Consider the following 18,839-nt stretch of genomic DNA (forward strand, 5'->3'; position numbering starts at 1 on the left):
CATGAGTGATTCCAGAACCCAGGATGATGGACAAACATTCATCCCAGCCAAGTCTCCCACTATGCTTCAGGATTGCAGTAGCAAGACCCTCCTGATTACTGTGAGAGGAGCCTCACGGCATGGAGGGCAGGAGGCTTGACAGCCTCATGGGGTATCTGTAGACTTCTTTCACTTATGCAGTTTGGCAGTGCAGAGGCCCATGGAGTCAGTGACCTGAACTAGGTTTGGAAATATTAGCTTCACAAACAGACACCTTCAGGTTGAAATCTTGAGACTGAGGCTTAAACTTTTGTATAGGAAGGGCCATAATATTTCTAGAAACTTTTCTCTTTTCCTGCCCAACAGATGGTGGCTCTAAATCTGCAGTGCAGGCAGGTTAGAAAAGAAGAAAGTATTTAGAGCACTAGTAGAGCCATTATTTGAATAGTATGGAACATAATGGTTTCTTTGGTAACCAAGCCAGGGAGACACCCACACAAAGTTAGAATGCACTGGGCTCATTTCTGTCCCCCCCCCCAGTCCAACAAGATTAAAATAGTGTAAAGAGAAAAATGCAAAAAGAAATAACTTTACACAGTACATTATAAAAACAAAAAAGCCCTCTCATTGCCATATCTTGGAGTTCATTTCGATTAGCATCATTTTTTTTGTTCATATGTACATAGCCATTGAGCTATTGTGATCCTTTGCTTCTTTTTTCTTTCTTTTTTCTGTTTTGGTTTATCTCCTGTTGTCACTGTTTTGATTTTGGTACCATTTGTCTTGCGTATATGTTTATCCTGATTTGGGGAAAGGAAGGAGAATGACAAAATGGTGAGACAAAAGGCAAAGAGTGAACCAATGCAGCAGTGATACTCTCAAGACACTATGTTGGAAATGAACTTTACAACTTCAGGGGAGGGGAGTTGGGAGGGAAGAGAAAGTGGGAGTAAACAAGGGAGCAGATAACAATATTTGACAAGAAATGTACTCATTACCTTACTTATGTAACTGCAACCCCTCTGTACATCACCATTACAATAAAGTAAAATACAATTTTTGAAAAAAGAGAAAAATGATATGCAGCAACATTTCATACAAGACGAGATTCATTCCCTTTGAGCATATACTAATGATCTCTTATCTTATGGACAACCAGATATAGCAGGTTTTTTGAGTTATGAATCTTTTTTGTTCCTGGTTTTCCCTCTGCTCAGACTTCACGGAACCAAAGGATAGATCCTGAGAAATAGGAGACAGAGAAAAACGAGAAACATTTAACCTGCTCTACACTGCGCATGCTCTTACTGCTAGCTAGGTAGAGGCAGTACATAAAAGGCAAAACAAGTTTGAAAGGGAACCATTTGTCATTTAAGAATATTTTTTCTTCAGGTCTAAGAGTAATTTCTCTTTTTTGCTGATAAAGTTACAAATCCCTACCCAAGATAAGGGTTTAAAAGTGTCAAATAATAGGGTTCACATGTAAAGAGCAGAAAAGACTCTCCTAGTTTCATAGCTCCATCCAGCAGAATTTTGTGTGATCATGGAAATATTCTATATTTGCACGATTGAGTGTAGAAGCTCTGGGATTGTGTGTGTGTGTGTGTGTGTGTGTGTGTGTGTGTGTGTGTGTGTGTGTGCCAGTACTGGGGCTTAGACACAAGACTTCAGCCTTACTTGGCTTGATGGCTTACATCTGGTGCTCTACCACTTGAACCATGACACGTCATACATTTTACTGGGTATTTTGAAGATAGAGTCTTGTGTCAGATGGTTTAAGACTAGGATTCTCCAGGTCTCAGCTTCCTAAGTAGCTAAGATTATTTTTTAAAAGAGGAAAACAAACAGTAGTCTAAAATGTGAATTGTTAGCAGCACAGGTGCCTTCTGGAATTCCATAGTGGTCTTCTTTAGCTTTTGATGTCATTTACAATAGAAACTTAGTTTTTAATAGGGTCAGGGTAAAACATTTCTCAAACATGTTGATATTACATGAAAGAACTGCCACATCCATGAATAGAATAACTGTTGTTTGATTAACATTAGATTTAGACAGCTAAATATTTATTCCTTTCACATTGCTATTGTAAAACTTTGGACTGTACTTTCTTCCTCCTGGGAAGCCAAGATAATTAGGGATGTGCTACTTGACTGGAGTAGCCAATTATCTACTTTTGTTTGCTTTCCTTCATGCCTCTTGCAGGTATGTAAAATACTGGTTTGTAAAATACATACCTCCTTTTCCTTAGTCTTTACTAGAGTGACCTAAAAGCACAGCTAACCACAGATTCACAGGAACTGAGAGAGCTATGAAACTGCTTTTGAGTACTATAGATTTTATAAAGCACCTATGATGTGTTAACAGTGTGTCTACTTGTAGATACACAGGTAGCCTCACCAAACAAGATCCCAAATCTTTTTTTTTTTTGCTAGTCCTGGGGCTTGAACTCAGGGCCTGAGCACTGTCCCTGAGCTTCTTTTGCTCAAGGCTAGCACTCTACCACTTGAGCCACAGCGCCACTTCCAGCCTTTTCTGTTTATGTGGCACTGAGGAATTGAATCCAGGGCTTCATGCATACCAGGCAAGCACTTCACCACCAAGCCACATTCCCACCCCCTACACATCACATTTCCAGTACTATTCCCAACTCTTAAAATTTATGTTCTGTGAAGTAAGTCAGCCACAGAGAAACAAAGAATGCATGTTCTCTCTCATACGTGAAAATAGATCTGATTTACGACTGTACAAGTAAACACATATGATAACTCATTCATACAACTACTTAAAGATAATACAATTAGAATTTTAAAATAATGCATAAAAAGGAATAAAAAATATAATTTGAAAGAATACATAGAAAAGATACCAACCCTTGTGTTTAAGGAAGTGACAGACAATCAAAGAATCAAGACAATACATTCAAAACTGCACATATATCAGTTGCCATGGAGAAATGGTGCCTGATGTGAAGGGAGATCTGACATAGTTAGGGAACTTAGGGAGAGCTTGTCTGCAGTCAGTACTAAGAGTTAAGGGGAGAGTGGGAATCAGCTAGGTGAAGGACAAGATGGAACCGCAGTCAAGGTAACTGCAGGTACAAAGGCTTAAGGTAACCTGGAGTATAGTGAGCAAGAAAGACCAAAAGAGGGCAGTTGTAAGGGGAAACTGCCAGAGAAATATAGAGAAAAAACGAATGAGATGCATGTGAAGACTGGAGGGGTGAGAAGAAGGTAAACCAGGCAACACCTGTAGGCTATTTTAAGATGCTAAAGTTGTCTGGGAAATGGATACCGTGAAGTTCTTGTTTGGGGGTATGGCTCACAACAGATTTATATTTTCAATAGATTGCATTGCTTCATCTTGGAGATTGGAGAACAGATTGGGTGGGGGATATAGCAGGAGGTAGCAAGGAACTGGATTACATTTGTGAAGCCCATTTATTCTCTACATCTAGGTTTGTTCTAAGCATGTCAGTACTTGTAATTAACTACATTCTTCCTATATAACGTAAAGTCTTTGGGCCTAATGTATTTCCTTTTGTTTGCTGGAGGAGCTAGCCTCAGCAATGTTGAGTGCAGAGGAATGGGGAAGTGTTGGCCCATCATTCTATGGGAATACATCCGACTGGTGATTTTTAGCATCTTATGAACATTTCTGTTTCCTTTTTGATGCTAGTTTTCTCCAGAAAAGGTAGATACCATTATCTCTGTTTTCTCTTTGATGTCTTAAATCCTTTAACATGTACTGACTTGAAAGTATTATTTCAAATTCCTGTCTTGCAGGGTTTTTGTCTTACTGTGTTTCAGGCTTTAGAGACCAACCAAGAGTCTAATGTAAGGGTTTCTGGGTTTGTGCTTAAAGTATGATCATTTCAGGTGTTTTATATAATTAAAAAGGCAGAAAAAGGATACTGACGTTCTTTTGGCATTTTAAATATGTCTATTATAGTATTGATTCATTGTGACTTATATTTATTTACATATGTACATAAATCTCTTTCTATATTACCACCGACTTTTGGCCTCTGCTCCTGTGAATCCTTGCATCATTACTCATTAAAGGGAGGTTTCCTCTGACCTTACCCAGGAAGTTTCCTCCTCTTATGCTTTCATGGCCTGTTGATCACACGGGAAGCTTCCACTTACTGCTCTGTTGTTTGGCCAGAGACTGCTTGCTGATCTCTGGAGCATCTGACCTTGCCCTAACCACACTTATTGTTGGGTCCATTGCACCAACACACTGCCTACTCGCTGCTTACAAATGAATGACTAACACAAAGCATGATCTTGAGGTCGGGGATGTTATTTCTCCCAACAAGTGAAGAATTGATGTAAAACGTGTATTATGGATTTCCCTCATTTCATAATTTTTAGCAGAGATGGCAAAATTCCAGTGGAATTAGTTTAGAAGGCACTGTAAATATTCTTGTATCACCTTCCTGTGGTTGTACCTACACTATCTCTGTAACATTATCTGAGTAGATTGGAAACCATGTATACTGGTATTAGAACTAGGAAATTGAAAGGGAATACCAAAATTGAGAGACACAGGGTAAAAAAGACAAACAACTACAAAAGCAATACTTGCAAAACTGTTTGGTCTAAGTGAATGGAACACCTCATGGGGGGGAAAGGGAAAGGGGGTGGGGGGAGGGGGGTATGAGGGACGAGGTAACAAACAGTACAAGTAATGTATCCAATGCCTAATGTATGAAACTGTAACCTCTCTGTACATCAGTTTGATAATAAAAATTTGAAAAAAAATAAACATTGTCCATTGAAAATGAGAAAAATAGATTGAGAAACCTCAAATATGGAGAAATACAAGGAAGAATACAGAGTATGAAGCCAAACTATTTAAATTACAGTCATAGTCCTTGACTTATTGATTCTGTGATCAAATGCATGTTATTTAACTTCTCTGTGCCTCACTTTCCTCATCTTTTAATTGATGATAGGAATACCAACTTGAACTAATTGTTTTGGTGATGACTTTTATGTAAATGCAACAATGTCTTGCATATGTGCTATCCATGATTATTTTGTAGCTTATTAGAAATAAAAAGGACAGACCATATCATATGCATTAAGGCCTTAGAGCACAAATACCTTTTGAGTTCATTCTTGACTTCTTTTTTCAGAGTTGAAAATGAGTTTACTGTGTTCTCAGTTTATGCTTCTGCTCAATAAATTGATCTGATTATTTTTTCAGTTTGCACATTTTAGTATCATGCAGACGAAAATGGAATTAGATGATTTCCCCACTGAGGTCTACTACAAACTGTGGAAAGCCAGTGAAAGCTAGCTATATTGACATGCTGCTGATAGCTGCTGAACTAGGGTTCCCAGAGGAAGTGTTAGGGTGTGTGGAAGCTACTGAATGGGAGCAATAGGTTTATGTATATATAATTTAAACTTTTCAGTGGAGGATAATATATCCATAGAAAGGTGCACACATCATACTGTGCAGACTGAATTTTCAGGCATGCGCATAGCTACAGAACCAACACCCAGATTGAGAAACACTAAGACAAGCAGCCCCAAAGCCCCTTCTACCACAGTCACCCAGCCAATACTAATTACTGTCTCTACTTCAACACTATAGATTGGTTTTTGCTTGTGTTTGTTCTTTATTTAGGTAGGAGGATGTAAGGAATACTCCTTTATGCCTGGCTTTATCTTTATTATTACATATGAGATATGAGGAGTCTCCATGCTGTTGTGTATAGTTGTTTGCTGTTCATTCTTAGGCTACATGTCTGTCCTTTGTGTCAAAATGTCTTTTCTGTTTTGTTCTTTTTTTCCCTTTGAAATTTTTTTTGTTTTGATCTTTTTTTTCCTTATTTATTGTCAAACTGATGTACAGAGTGGTTACAGTTTCATACGTTAGGCCTTGGGTACATTTCTTGTACTGTTTGTTACCTCCTCCATCATTCCTCCTCCCCCTCCCCCTTTTCCTCTCCCCCCATGAGTTGTTCAGTTGGTTTACACCAAACAGTTTTGCAAGTATTGCTTTTGGAGTTGTTTGTCTTTTTATCCTCTGTCTCTTGATTTTGATATTCCCTTTCACTTTCCTAGCTATCACTGTATCTTTTCTGTTTTGTTCTTGATGATCATTTGGGAGCTTCCAAGTTGGGCCTGCAATGGGCTACTATAACCATCCTAAGGGCATACCTATATGCCTACGAGTGAGACTGAAGGGTTTTAAGGCACATAAATGTTCAGCTGTTAGGATTTCGTGTCTATTTTTTTCTGAGTCCTAGAGATGATTCTGATTCCTAGACAAGGCTTAAAACCACTGATCTATAATATCTAACCAAAAGGAAGATTTAAAACCACACTATCAAAGCTTGGATGAACTCATTAAAGATGTAATATTTAAGAAGCTGAACTACAAGGATCATCTGCACTGTCTCACAATTGATGCCAATATCTATTGCGTCAATAGTTAGCTCACTTTTTCCCCAGGGGTTGGGGTGGGTGGGTTAATACCAGATCCTGGCTCTCTTCATTTTCTTTTCTCCCTTGGTTTGACCCTGATTTCTCTCAGGTTCAGCAAAGTGGAATGCCCACCAAGAGCTAGGACCGAGGGAAAGCATTGCCAAGTACTGTTAATTATTAATGAAATGAATTTGCATCAAGCCAGAAGGGATTAAAGTGGCCTAAAATGAATAGCAAGTTCTTGATAAGGCTTTTCTTATTCTCAGGTGACTGGAATGATGCACTCATGTTGGAGCACATTAATTTAATAGAAGCACTGCCCCTGCCCCCTACAGCTCAGAGTTGGATGTAAGCCCAGCCCAGGGACAGCAGGTTCCTAAGCAATTTCTGCTTATGTGGCCATCGTGAAATGAAGTGATGTGATCACAACATTCCTGGCTGGAAAAAAAATGCTTTAAATGAACCTCAAAGCAAAGTATCTTTACATGACACCACCACAAGCTGTGGGCAGAGAAAAGGATCTTGTTCTATCGTGTCAGACAGACCTCAGTTCAAGCTCTCACCCATCTTTCCCAGTTATATGACTTTGGGGAAATGACCTAATCTCTCAGGGTCTTTGATTTTGTTTATGTATACCTCAGGGATTGCATGGAAGGCTTCACAATCAGCACCCGGTAAATAGCAATTATTATTGCATATGGTGCTGTGTGAAAGACTGCTGAGAATACACTCATGTGACAGAAAATAGCAATGGAGAAAAGGTGGCGCTCTAGAAGAAGCTAGCCTTCTGACAGATGGCAGGCCCATATTGGAAATGGAAATGTTTCCTGTTGCTACAGATCCAAAGCTGATCTTTGAGTCTGTATAAAATATAAAAAAGACTGGCTACTAGAATTTTCTATTAGTTCATTTGATACACAGGCATCCATAGGCATACAAATGCTTCAAGAAGTATGGAAAGTGAACTATACTTGGTATTAGTTTGAAGAAGGTTACCATAGTTCGCTAGGGCCTTCTGGACACATGAGTATCAAAACTGGCTTTCTCTTGAGGAGCGCTGTCCTCATTGGAAGGAAAGTCACCTAGGTGGTCTGTTCTGTTCCTTGTCATTCCAGTGTTCTTTGACTGTGGCTGACTACACTATGGATACCTATGCGAACTAGGCCCATTAGGTCCATCCTGCTCATCTTTTTCTCTTTTTTTCTTTATTTTAACAATATTAGGGTTTTGAATTCAGGGCCTAGCACTTGCTATCTAAGCATTCTACCACTTGAGCCATGCCTCCAACCTTCTTTCTTGTTGTTTTTTTCAAACAAGATCTCGTGCTTTTCGCTTATGTCAATCTGAAACCCCGATAGTCCTGATCTCTGCCTCCTAAAAAACTGGGATTACAGATACGTGTTTTCATGCCTGCTCATCTTTTAAGGTCAAGTTCAAGTGAGATCAAGTACAGAATGTATTCCTTAACCATTTAGGCCATTGGGCTAGATCTGGCTTAGATGGGATTATTATGTGAGAGTACAAAGTAGAGAGTAGTATGTGAAGTACGAGGAAAACTGGTTATTCTATTTAGGCCCTAGATGCCAATTGGCATAGGAAGAGTGATGGCAACCATAGTGCAATATTTACTGAGTGTTTAGTAGGTTAAGACATTCAACTTAACACTTCTTATATGTGGTCTTTTCTGACAACTTATTGAAGAAAGTATGATTATTTCCTCCATTTTGGAGATACAGAAGATGAAATGTCATTTAGTTCATTGACTTTCCAAAATGAAAGCTCCAATCTTATAGTGTCTAAGCTTACCCCCTTCCTTATCCCCTGCACAACCTCACCCCAAGTGGACAAGGATACCAGAAAGACATGTGGAATGGAAACTGCTCTCTTGTTCAGTAGAAACCATGTTTAGAGTGAATATGGTTCCATTTTGGGTATACATTCTTTATCTTTGATGATTTAGAATGGATTATTTCAAGTTGAGAAAATGCTACTCTTGTTCAGTTGATAGCCCCTAATTTATTTTATAATTAAAAGGGCATTCTTTTATGTTCAAATAACATCCAATTTAATGACAGAAATCCCTATAGCCATATGATTAGACTCAAGATGGCATAATAAGCATTTGAAAAGTACTTTGTATTGTTTAAGGTTGCCATTTAGTTGAAATACCCCTTGGGTAATGAGTGAATAATACAATAACCTATGTTTAAGGGAGAGGGTGAATATGTACCCAAGCTCCCCACGGAAAGGCAGAATGCAGGTTAAGAATTCATCACTAACTAGTCATTCAACCAGTTCTTTGGCACTGAAGGGAAATAACCCCTGGCTGCTTGCATTACAAACCTGTTTCACTTCTGGCAAATATACTCTTTGGAGTTAGATTTATAGATGATTCAATATTACCCTAAACACTTGTATATGCTCAGAAAGGTCCATTTGTTCATTTATCCAATTTTTCGTTTGAAAAAGTTTTGTGTAGACATGGGCTTCCACTTTTGGAAACAGACCTGGGCCACACAGAACTGCTGCTGGGAGATGCACAAGGGGAATTGGCACTATGTGGGACTTTAGTAAAAGCTATGATTGGCCGATACACTGAAGAGGTGGAATGTAGCTGACATGCATGGAGCATGGGCTTGCTTTCAGAGCATGCCTGTTGTCCCAGCCTCTTGTCTGTTAGTTACCAGTTACCAGTTTTCTGGACACCTCAAACATATAACAGGATGAACCTACACCTCCATAGAGCGGTGGTTGTCAAATGTGAGTAAGTAAAAGAATCACCTGGGCCAGGCACCAGTGACATATGCCTGTGATCCTAGCTACTCAGAGGGCTGAGATCTGAGGATCACAGTTCAAAGCCAGCCCAGGCAGGAAAGTCCGTGAGACTCTTATTTCCAATTAGCTACCAGAAAACCAGAAGTGATGCTGTAGTTCAAGTAGCAGAGTGTTAGCCTTGAGCTGAAGAGCTCAGGGACAGCACCCAGGCCCAGAGTTCAAGCCCCACAATCGGCAAGAAAAAAAAAATCTGGGAACTTGGTAAAATACAAGGGGGGATTTGAACTCAGGGCCTTATGCTTGCTAGGCTGGCATGATACTACTGAGCATGATGACTCCAGCCCTACCTCTGAGTGCTTTAACAAGACTAGACTCCTGCATTCTTCAACACTCCAGGAGCTTCCGACTCACTCATGCCTCAGTGGAGAACCACAATTGGAAACCAACCCTGTACACCATTTTACTGGATAAAATATGACATGTGTGGCAGTTAAAATTGTTTGCTGTATTTTCTTTCTGGAATATGAAACAAGATCTATTGCAAAATATCTGATTCCAAGAGAGTTTGGCTTATTTGAAGCTGAATTACTGAAATCGGGAAAGTATAATTTTTCTATCTTTTCATCTTGCTTACCATGCCCCTGACCTGTGTCTTCTTTTTTGTATTTTTCCATTTATTTTCTTTGAAGTTGTTTTCGGAGCAGAAAACATTTTACTGAAAAGTGCTCTTATGAATTCATGATGTAGATTTAAGTAGGGAATACTAGCATGAAAATGGAGACAATGGAATTTTTGGCTGAAGACAATATTCCTTTGGGGGAGAAACCCAAATTCCTGCTTATTTTCTTACCTTTCCTTTTTCATTGACTTGAGACAGGGTTCTAGTCTTAGCCTTTCCTGTGTCTGACTTCTGGGCAGGTGCTTAAACTTTCTGTGCTTGAAGAGATGGTGATTAACAGTGGTACCTACGCCACATGGTTTCCCCCCCCCCCCTTCTTCTTTATTGTCAAAGTGAAGTACAGAGGGGTTACAGTTTCATATGTAAGGCAAGTACATTTCTTGTTCAACTTGTTACCTCCTCCCTCATTTTTCCCCATCTCCCCCCCCCATGAGTTGTACAGTTGGTTTACACCAATTGGTTTTGTAAGTATCGATATTACAATGGTTTCTCTTTTTATCCCTTGTCTCTTGATTTTGGTATTCCCTTTCCTTTCCCTAGTTCCAATACACGTATATACAGTATCCGGGGTACTAAGATCAGTTACAGTGATAGCAGGGGTAAAACCATAGGAAGGGAATACGGGAGAAAAAAAGGTACAGTTTCACATGGCATGTTGAAAATAACTACAACAATGATATACCACTTATTTCCATACCTTGGAGTTCATTTCGCTTAGCATCATCATATGTGTTCATACAGGCATAGCTATTGAGCTATTGTGATCTTCTGCTATGACTATCCTAGACATGTACTAATTATTCCCTGTGAGGGAAACCATAGAGTCCATGTTTCTTTGGGTCTGGCTCACTTCATTTAGCATGTGTTTTTTTTTTTTTTTTTTGACAGTCTTGGGGCTTAAACTCAGGGCCTGGGCACTGTCCCTAAGCTTCTTTTGCTCAAGGCTAGCTCTCTACCACTTGAGCCACAACACCACTTCCAGCTTTTTCTGTGTATGTGCTACTGAGGAATTGAACCCAGGGCTTCATGCATGTTAGGCAAGCACTCTACTACTAAGGCACCTTTCCAGCCGGTATGATTTTTCCCCAAGATTTTCCATTTCCTTATGAATGGGGCAGAGCCATTCTTTCTTGATAGAGGCATAAAATTCCATTGTATATATGTACCACATTTTCCTGATCCATTCGTCTACCGAGGGGCATCTGGGTTGGTTCCATATGTTAGCAATGACAAATTATGCTACGATGAACATAGTTGTGCTGGTGGCTTTAGTGTGTTCTTGCTTGTAATCTTTTGGGTAGATGCCCCAAAGTGAGACTGCTGGGTCGTAGGGGAGCTCTATGTTTAGCCTTCTGGGGAACCTCCACACTGCTTTCCAGAGTGGTTGATCAGGTTTGCATTCCCACCAACCATGTAATTTTATTGTCAAAGTGATGAACAGGGGTTACAGTTATACATGTAAGGTAATGAGTACATTTCTTGTCAAACCTGTTCCCTCCTCCCTCATCTTTCTCCTCCCTTCCCTCCTCCCCAATCCCTCCCCTCCCCCGCAAGTTGTGTAGTTAGTTTACAACATATTGTCTTGTAAGAATTGCTGTTGAATTGGTTCCTTTGTCTCACCATTTTGATGTTTCCCTTCCCTTCCCTAATTCAGATAAATGTATACACAAACGTATATACATGGTTATTTTTGATGGCTCACAACATTAATGTAAAATGTTTATTTTTGCATGCTAGTCCACTAAATAAGTGGTCTGGTATTATTTTTCATTATTTTCTTTTTCATGAGTCATTATTTCTTCTCTACCTTATGCTTTCTTTGTGGATTATGTTGAAGCTAAAGATGAGTAGGATCACCAAGACTTTAAAAAGAACAAGGACCTCATAAAAGACTAACATAAAATTAAACCAACCTCATGGTTACTAACAATACTTCTTAAAAGAATATGCTTAGAAACTGGGGATTTTAGTATAACAGAGGGAGCTGTTAACAAAAGGCAGTGGGAAACTGAGGTTCTGAAATGGTGGGCCAAAGACCACCCATATCAGTTCCCCTGAGGCACTTGTTAAAAGGCAGATCCCAGAGCCCCATCCCAGACCTTCCAGAATACTAGTAACCTCAGCTGAGATAGGTCTTCCTTCCATGACCATACCATATCATGGATGTAGAGAGGACTAGGTCTGAACTAGGGGACCAATTCTGATAGTGGACTTGAATTTTTTTTTATCATTTTTCCTTCCTCTCTCTCTCTCTCTCTCTCTCTCTCTCTCTTTCTTTCTCTCTCTTTCTTTCTTTCTTTCTTTCTTTCTTTCTTTCTTTCTTTCTTTCTTTCTTTCTTTCTTTCTTTCTTTCTTTCTTTCTTTCTTTCTCTCTCCCTCTCTCTCTTTCCTTCCTTCCTTCCTTCCCCTCCCTCCTTCCCTCCCTCCCTCCCTCCCTCCCTATCTCCCTCCCTCCCTCCCTTCCATCTCACTTAGGCCTTTTGTTAATTATCTTCCTCAGGTATTTATATTAGATGCTGCCAAAACAATCCTTCAGTTGTTCTGTCTGAGAATGAAGCCTACAAAGCCTAACTCCTGTACTGATGACCAAACCCTGAATAACCTAATTATAAAACATTAGGAGGAATCCAAACAAAATAGCCTTTAGCTTTTCAGCTTATAGATTAAAAAATTATGCTTGTTATAGCCATTGACAATAATTCTCAGAATAATGCACAAATTCTCAGAACATTATACATGTCCCCAAGTTTCCATACATATACCAATATTTCAAAACCAAAACTCCTTCCTTTGCCCTTTTAGGCTTCTGAGACTCTTAGCTTTATCTTCCATTTTGGCTCCATATTATTCCTTGGCCATTATGATTGAGTTCATTGTCTCTATTTTTCTCTTCAGGGCTCCCAGGAACATAGTTTGCACTTTTCCAGTGTGTATGTCCTCCAGATGCACCAGTTTCATGTGCAGTGATCCACCTCACTGTACCCACTCATAGCCTATACTTCCCACCTTCCCTGGGGATAAGGAAGCAGGGATCAAATTTTAAATGTTCTAATGAACTTTTCTTTTTCCTGACACTTGAGTTTTCTTCATTATTCTATTTTCCTATCAAACAAGTTTAATTGAACCCCAGGACTTCCTTTCCTTAGCTTCTCTTATTTTGTCCCAGCTTCCATTCAAAGTCCTCTACTCTTGCTTTGCTACCCATTTTAGTTTATTGCTCAATTTACAACTTTAGGCTTCTTTTTTCTTAATGTATATTCATCACTACCCACCCCATTCTGGGAAGAGTGACATACATACTTTGTGTCTGTACACAGAAATAGATTCACAATTATAAGAGTTTTATGCATAGACAATTTGAGAAATGAGAAGAATTGGTGTACTATATATATTTAAAAAATAAAACCATTTAGTTTTGTGTGCAGCATTGTGCATAGTACATGCGGTTTTGTGTCCATTTCCTGTATTCTCTTATCTCATTTTTTTTCTTTTTTTTTTTTTTTATATTTTTTTTTCTCAAATTTTTATTTTCAAACTGACGTACAGAGAGGTTACAGTATCATACGTTGGGCGTTGGATACATTTCTTGTACTGTTTGTTGCCTTGTCCCTCATGCCCCCCTCCCTCCCCCCCTTCCCTCCCCCCCGCCCAGTTGTTCAGTTCACTTACACCAAACAGTTTTGCAAGTATTGCTTTTGTAGTTATTTCTCTTTTTTTACCCCGTGTCTCTCGAATTTGGTATTCCCTTTGAATTTCCTACTTCCAATACCAGTAAACACGGTTTCCAATATACTCAGATAAGATTACAGAGATAGTGTAGGTACAAACATAGGGAGGTGATACAAAACATCATCAATAATAGAAACTACACATTCACATAGGACATTGAAAGTAGTTATAACTGTGATATATCACTTGTTTCCATATCATGGAGTTCATTTCACTTAGCATCATCTTATGTGTTCCTAAGGGTATAGCTATTGGGCCTTGTGATGCTCTGCTATGGCTTGCCTAAACCTGTACTAATTATTCCCAATAAGGGAGGCCATAGAGTCCATGTTTCTTTGGGTCTGGCTCACTTCACTTAGTATAACTTTTTCCAAGTCCTTCCATTTCCTTACAAATGGAACAATGTCATTCTTTCTGATAGAGGCATAAAATTCCATTGTGTAAATGTACCACATTTTCCTGATCCATTCATCTATGGAGGGGCATCTGGGTTGGTTCCAGCTTCTCGCTATGACAAATTGTGCTGCGATGAACATTGTTGTGCTGGTGGCATTACTGTGATTTTGTTTGTGGTCTTTTGGATAGATACCCAACAGTGGGGCTGCTGGGTCATAGGGGAGTTCTATATTGAGCCTTCTGAGGAATCTCCATACTGCTTGCCAGAGTGGCTGAACCAGTTTACATTCCCACCAACAATGAAGTAGGGTTCCCTTTTGGCCACATCCCCTCCAACAATTGTTATTATTAGTTTTCTTGATATATGACATTCTTGCTGGGGTGAGATGGAATCTCAATGTTGTTTTGATTTGCATTTCCTTTATGGCCAGTGATGTAGAGCATTTTTTCATATGTCTATTGGCCATTCTCATTTCCTCATCAGAGAAGTTTCTTTGTAAGTCTTTAGCCCACTTGATGAGGGGGCTGTTGGTTCTTTGCAGTTTTGTTTTGGAAGAAGGTAATTTTTTTAATTCTGCATATATTTTAGAGATGAGGCCTTTGTCTGTTGAATGTCCGGTAAAGATTTTCTCCCAGTCTGTGGGCTTTCTGTTTATCTTGAGAGCTATGTCCTTTGCCGTGCAGAAGCTCTGGAGTTTGATGCAATCCCATTTGTCCAACCTTTCTTTGATTTGTAGCCTTTCAGGGTCTTTGTTAAGGAAGTTCTGTCCTGTGCCAAGGAGCCCAAGTGTTTCTCCTACTCCTTCCTTTAGTGTCTTCAGGGTGCCTGTTTTGATTTCAAGGTCTTTAATCCATTTGGAATTGATTTTGGTGCAGGGTGATATATAAGGATCTAGTTTTAGTTTGTTGCATGTGTTGAGCCAGTTTTGCCAGCACCACTTGTTAAAGAGGCTATCTTTCTTCCATATTATTGTTTTAGCTCCTTTATCAAAGATTAAGTAGGCATAGTTCTGTGGGTTTAATTCTGGGTCTTCAATTCTGTTCCATTGGTCTTCAGGCCTGTTCCGGTGCCAATACCAAGCTGTTTTTATTACTATAGCTTTATAATACAGCTTGAAGTTGGGTATTGTAATTCCTCCAGCACTGTTCTTTCTGCTTAGGAGTGTTTTTGCTATTCTAGGTCTTTTATTGTTCCATATGAATTTCTGGATTGCTTCCTCTATTTCATTAAAGAATGGTGTTGGGATATTAATGGGTATTGCATTGAATTTGTAGATAGCCTTTGGCAATATTGCCATTTTGATTATATTAATCCTCCCAATCCAGGAGCATGGGAGGTTTTTCCATTTTCTTAGTTCTGACTTAATTTCATTTTTCAAGCTTTTAAAGTTCTCTTCAAAGAGGTCTTTCACTTCTTTGGTTAAGGTTATTCCTAGGTATTTTATGTTTTTGGGGGCTATTGCAAAAGGAGTTGCTTTCCTGATTTCAGCCTCGGTCTTCGGGTTGTTAGCATAGAGAAAGGCCGTTGATTTTTGAAGGTTTATTTTATATCCTGCGACTTTGCCAAAGTTTTGTATCAGCTCTAGTAGCTTGGGGGTAGAGTCTATGGGATTCTTTAGGTATAGGATCATGTCATCTGCGAAGAGAGAAAGTTTAACTTCATCTTTTCCTATTTGGATCCCCTTTATATTCTCTTCTTGCCTAATTGCTCTGGCTAGGAATTCTATTACTATGTTGAAGAGCAGGGGAGAGAGTGGACATCCCTGCCTTGTTCCTGATTTTAAAGGGAATGGCTTTAGTTTTTCACCATTTAGAGTTATGCTTGCTGTTGGTTTGTCATAAACTGCCTTGATTATATTCAGGAATGTTCCCTGGAATCCCAGTTTTTCCAGGGCTTTTAGCATAAATGGGTGCTGGATTTTATCGAACGCTTTTTCCGCATCCAGCGATAAAACCATGTGGTTCTTTACCTTGCTCCGGTTGATGTGGTGGATTACATTAATTGACTTGCGTATATTAAACCAGCTTTGCATCCCTGGGATGAATCCAGTTTGATCGTGGTGTATGATTTTTTTGATGACTTGTTGAAGTCGATTGGCCAGAATTTTGTTGAGAATTTTTGCATCTATGTTCATCAGGGAGATTGGTCTGTAGTCCTCTTTCCGTGATGAGTCCCTGCCTGGTTTTGGGATGAGGGTTATACTGGCTTCATAAAATGAGTCTGGCAGTGAACGTTCTCTTTCAATTTCATTGAAGAGTTTGAGAAATATTGGAGTGAGTTCTGTTTTGAAGGCCTTGTAGAATTCTGCTGTGAATCCATCTGGACCTGGGCTTTTCTTGGATGGGAGATCATTTATTGCTGTTTCTATTTCAATACTGGATATGGGTCTGTTTAGAAGGTTTAAGTCTTCATAGTTGAGTTTGGGGGTATCAATTTTTTCTAGGAAATCATCCATTTCTTCCAAGTTCTCGAATTTGTTGGCATAAAGGTTTGCAAAATAGTCCCTTATTATTTTCTGAATTTCGGTTATTTCTGTGGTGATGCTACCTGTTTCATCTCTTATCTTGTTTATTTGAGTGTGCTGCCTTCGTTCTTTGGTCAGGTTTGCCAGGGGTCTGTCTATCTTGTTGATTTTTTCAAAGAACCAACTCTTTGTTTTGTTGATTCTTTCGATGGTTTTTTTCGTCTCTAATTGATTTAATTCTGATTTGATTTTAATTATTTGCTTCCGTCTATTGACTTGGGGTTTGGCTTGCTGTTCTCTCTCCAGAAAATTAAGGTGCTTCCTTAAATTACTGAGTTGCTGTTTCTCCAGTTTGTTGATGTATGTACTCAGAGATATAAATTTTCCTCTAAGTACTGCCTTTGCTGTGTCCCAAAGGAGCTGGTACTTTGTGCCCTCAACTTGGTTGAAGTCCATAAACATTTGAATTTCTGTTTTAATTTCTTCAATGATCCACTGATGGTTCAGCAGTGTGTTCTTTAGTCTCCATGAATTGTGGGATTTTCTGTGGTGGCTGAATGAGTTGAGCTCTAATTTTATTCCATTGTGGTCTGAAAGAATGCAGGGAATGATTTTGATACTTCTGAATTTGTACAGATTTTCTTTGTGCCCTAAGATGTGATCTATTTTGGAGAATGTTCCGTGTGCTGCCGAAAAGAATGTGTATTCTGTCCTTGCTGGGTGGAATATTCTGTAGATGTCGATTAAGTCTAGTTGGTCTATGCAATTGTTTAGTTCTGTGGTTTCTTTGTTCAGTTTTTGGCGTGTTGATCTGTCCAGAGGTGATAGTGGAGTGTTAAAGTCCCCCACTATCATTGTGTTTGGGTCTATGAATGTTTTTAGAGCCAGTAGTGTTTGTTTGATGAAGTTGGGTGCTCCTGCATTTGGCGTGTAGATATTTAGGATGGTTATTTCTTCCTGTTGGAGAGATCCTTTTACTAGTATGTAGTAACCTTCTTTGTCTCTTCTTACCTTTTTTAATTTGAAGTCAATTTTGTCTGATACTAGGATTGCAACTCCAGCCTGCTTATGGGGGCCATTTGCTTGATAGATTTGTTTCCAGCCTTTCACTTTTAGAAGATGTTTACTTTTGCTGGATAGATGTGTCTCTTGGAGGCAGCAGAAAGATGGATCTTGATTTTTGATCCAACTTATGAGCCTATGTCGTTTGATTGGAGAATTAAGTCCATTAATGTTGACAGTTAGGATTGAGAGGTGATCGTTTGTTCCTTTCATTATCACTGTCTTGTTTGAAGCTGTGTCTTCCCATTTCTTGATCTAGTGTTTACTAATTAGGGTTCATTTCTCTGTCTGTGTTGGGATCCTGATTATTTTCCCTGTATAGTACATCTTTAAGGATTTTGTGTAAAGCTGGTTTGGTGGAGATATATTGTTTCAGTTTTTCCTTATTGTGGAAGACTTTTATTTGACCTTCGGCTATGAAGGAGAGTTTGGCGGGGTACAGAATTCTTGGTTGGTAGTTATTTTTATTTAGAGTTTGGTATACTTCATTCCAGGCTCTCCTTGCTTTCATGGTCTCTGCTGAGAAGTCTGGGGTAATTCTGATTGCTTTTCCTTTATATGTGATTGTTTTCTTTGCCCTAACAGCTTTGAGTATTTTTTCCTTGCACTCTGCAGAAGCTGTTTTGATCACAATGTGTCGATGGGAAGTCCTATTCTGGTCTGGTCGATTTGGGGTTCTAAATGCTTCTTGTATCTGTATAGGCCTTTCCTTCTGGATATTTGGGAAGTTCTCAGCTAATATTCTGTTAAATAGGTTGCCTATCCCATTAACCTCTTTCTCCAAGTTTTCCTCAATACCTATTATCCTTAAATTGGGCTTCCTGATTGTGTCTTGAATCTCCTGTAGCGATCTGTTTTGTTGCTTGGACTGGATTTGTATTGATTTTTGATCTTTCTCCATAGAATCTAAGGAATCTTCAGCTCCTGAGATTCGATCCTCTGCTTCAGTTAGTCGGGACTGTAGGCTAACTACTTGATTTCGAATCTCTTTTCCTTCTGACTGGTCTTTCCTGATGTTTTCCATGTCATTTCTTAGGTCCTGTATGGACTTCTTTACTTCATTAACTTCATTACTTTGGTTTTGAGTGTTGTCTCTCAAATCTTTAAGTTGGGTAGCTATCTTTTCATTTGACTCTTGAAGCTCACTTATCTTTCTATTTGTGGATGCCATGAAATTCTCCATTAATTTTTGCTTTGCCTCCTCACGCTCTAACATAATTGACTGAAGAGATTCAAACTTTTCATTTATCATGTTTATCAGTAAACTTTGTAGAGCATTTTGGGGGTTTTCTTCTATGTTTTTGATTGACTGCT

The sequence above is a fragment of the Perognathus longimembris genome, chromosome 28 (genome assembly GCF_023159225.1).
Source record: "Perognathus longimembris pacificus isolate PPM17 chromosome 28, ASM2315922v1, whole genome shotgun sequence".
Classification (NCBI taxonomy): domain Eukaryota; kingdom Metazoa; phylum Chordata; class Mammalia; order Rodentia; family Heteromyidae; genus Perognathus; species Perognathus longimembris.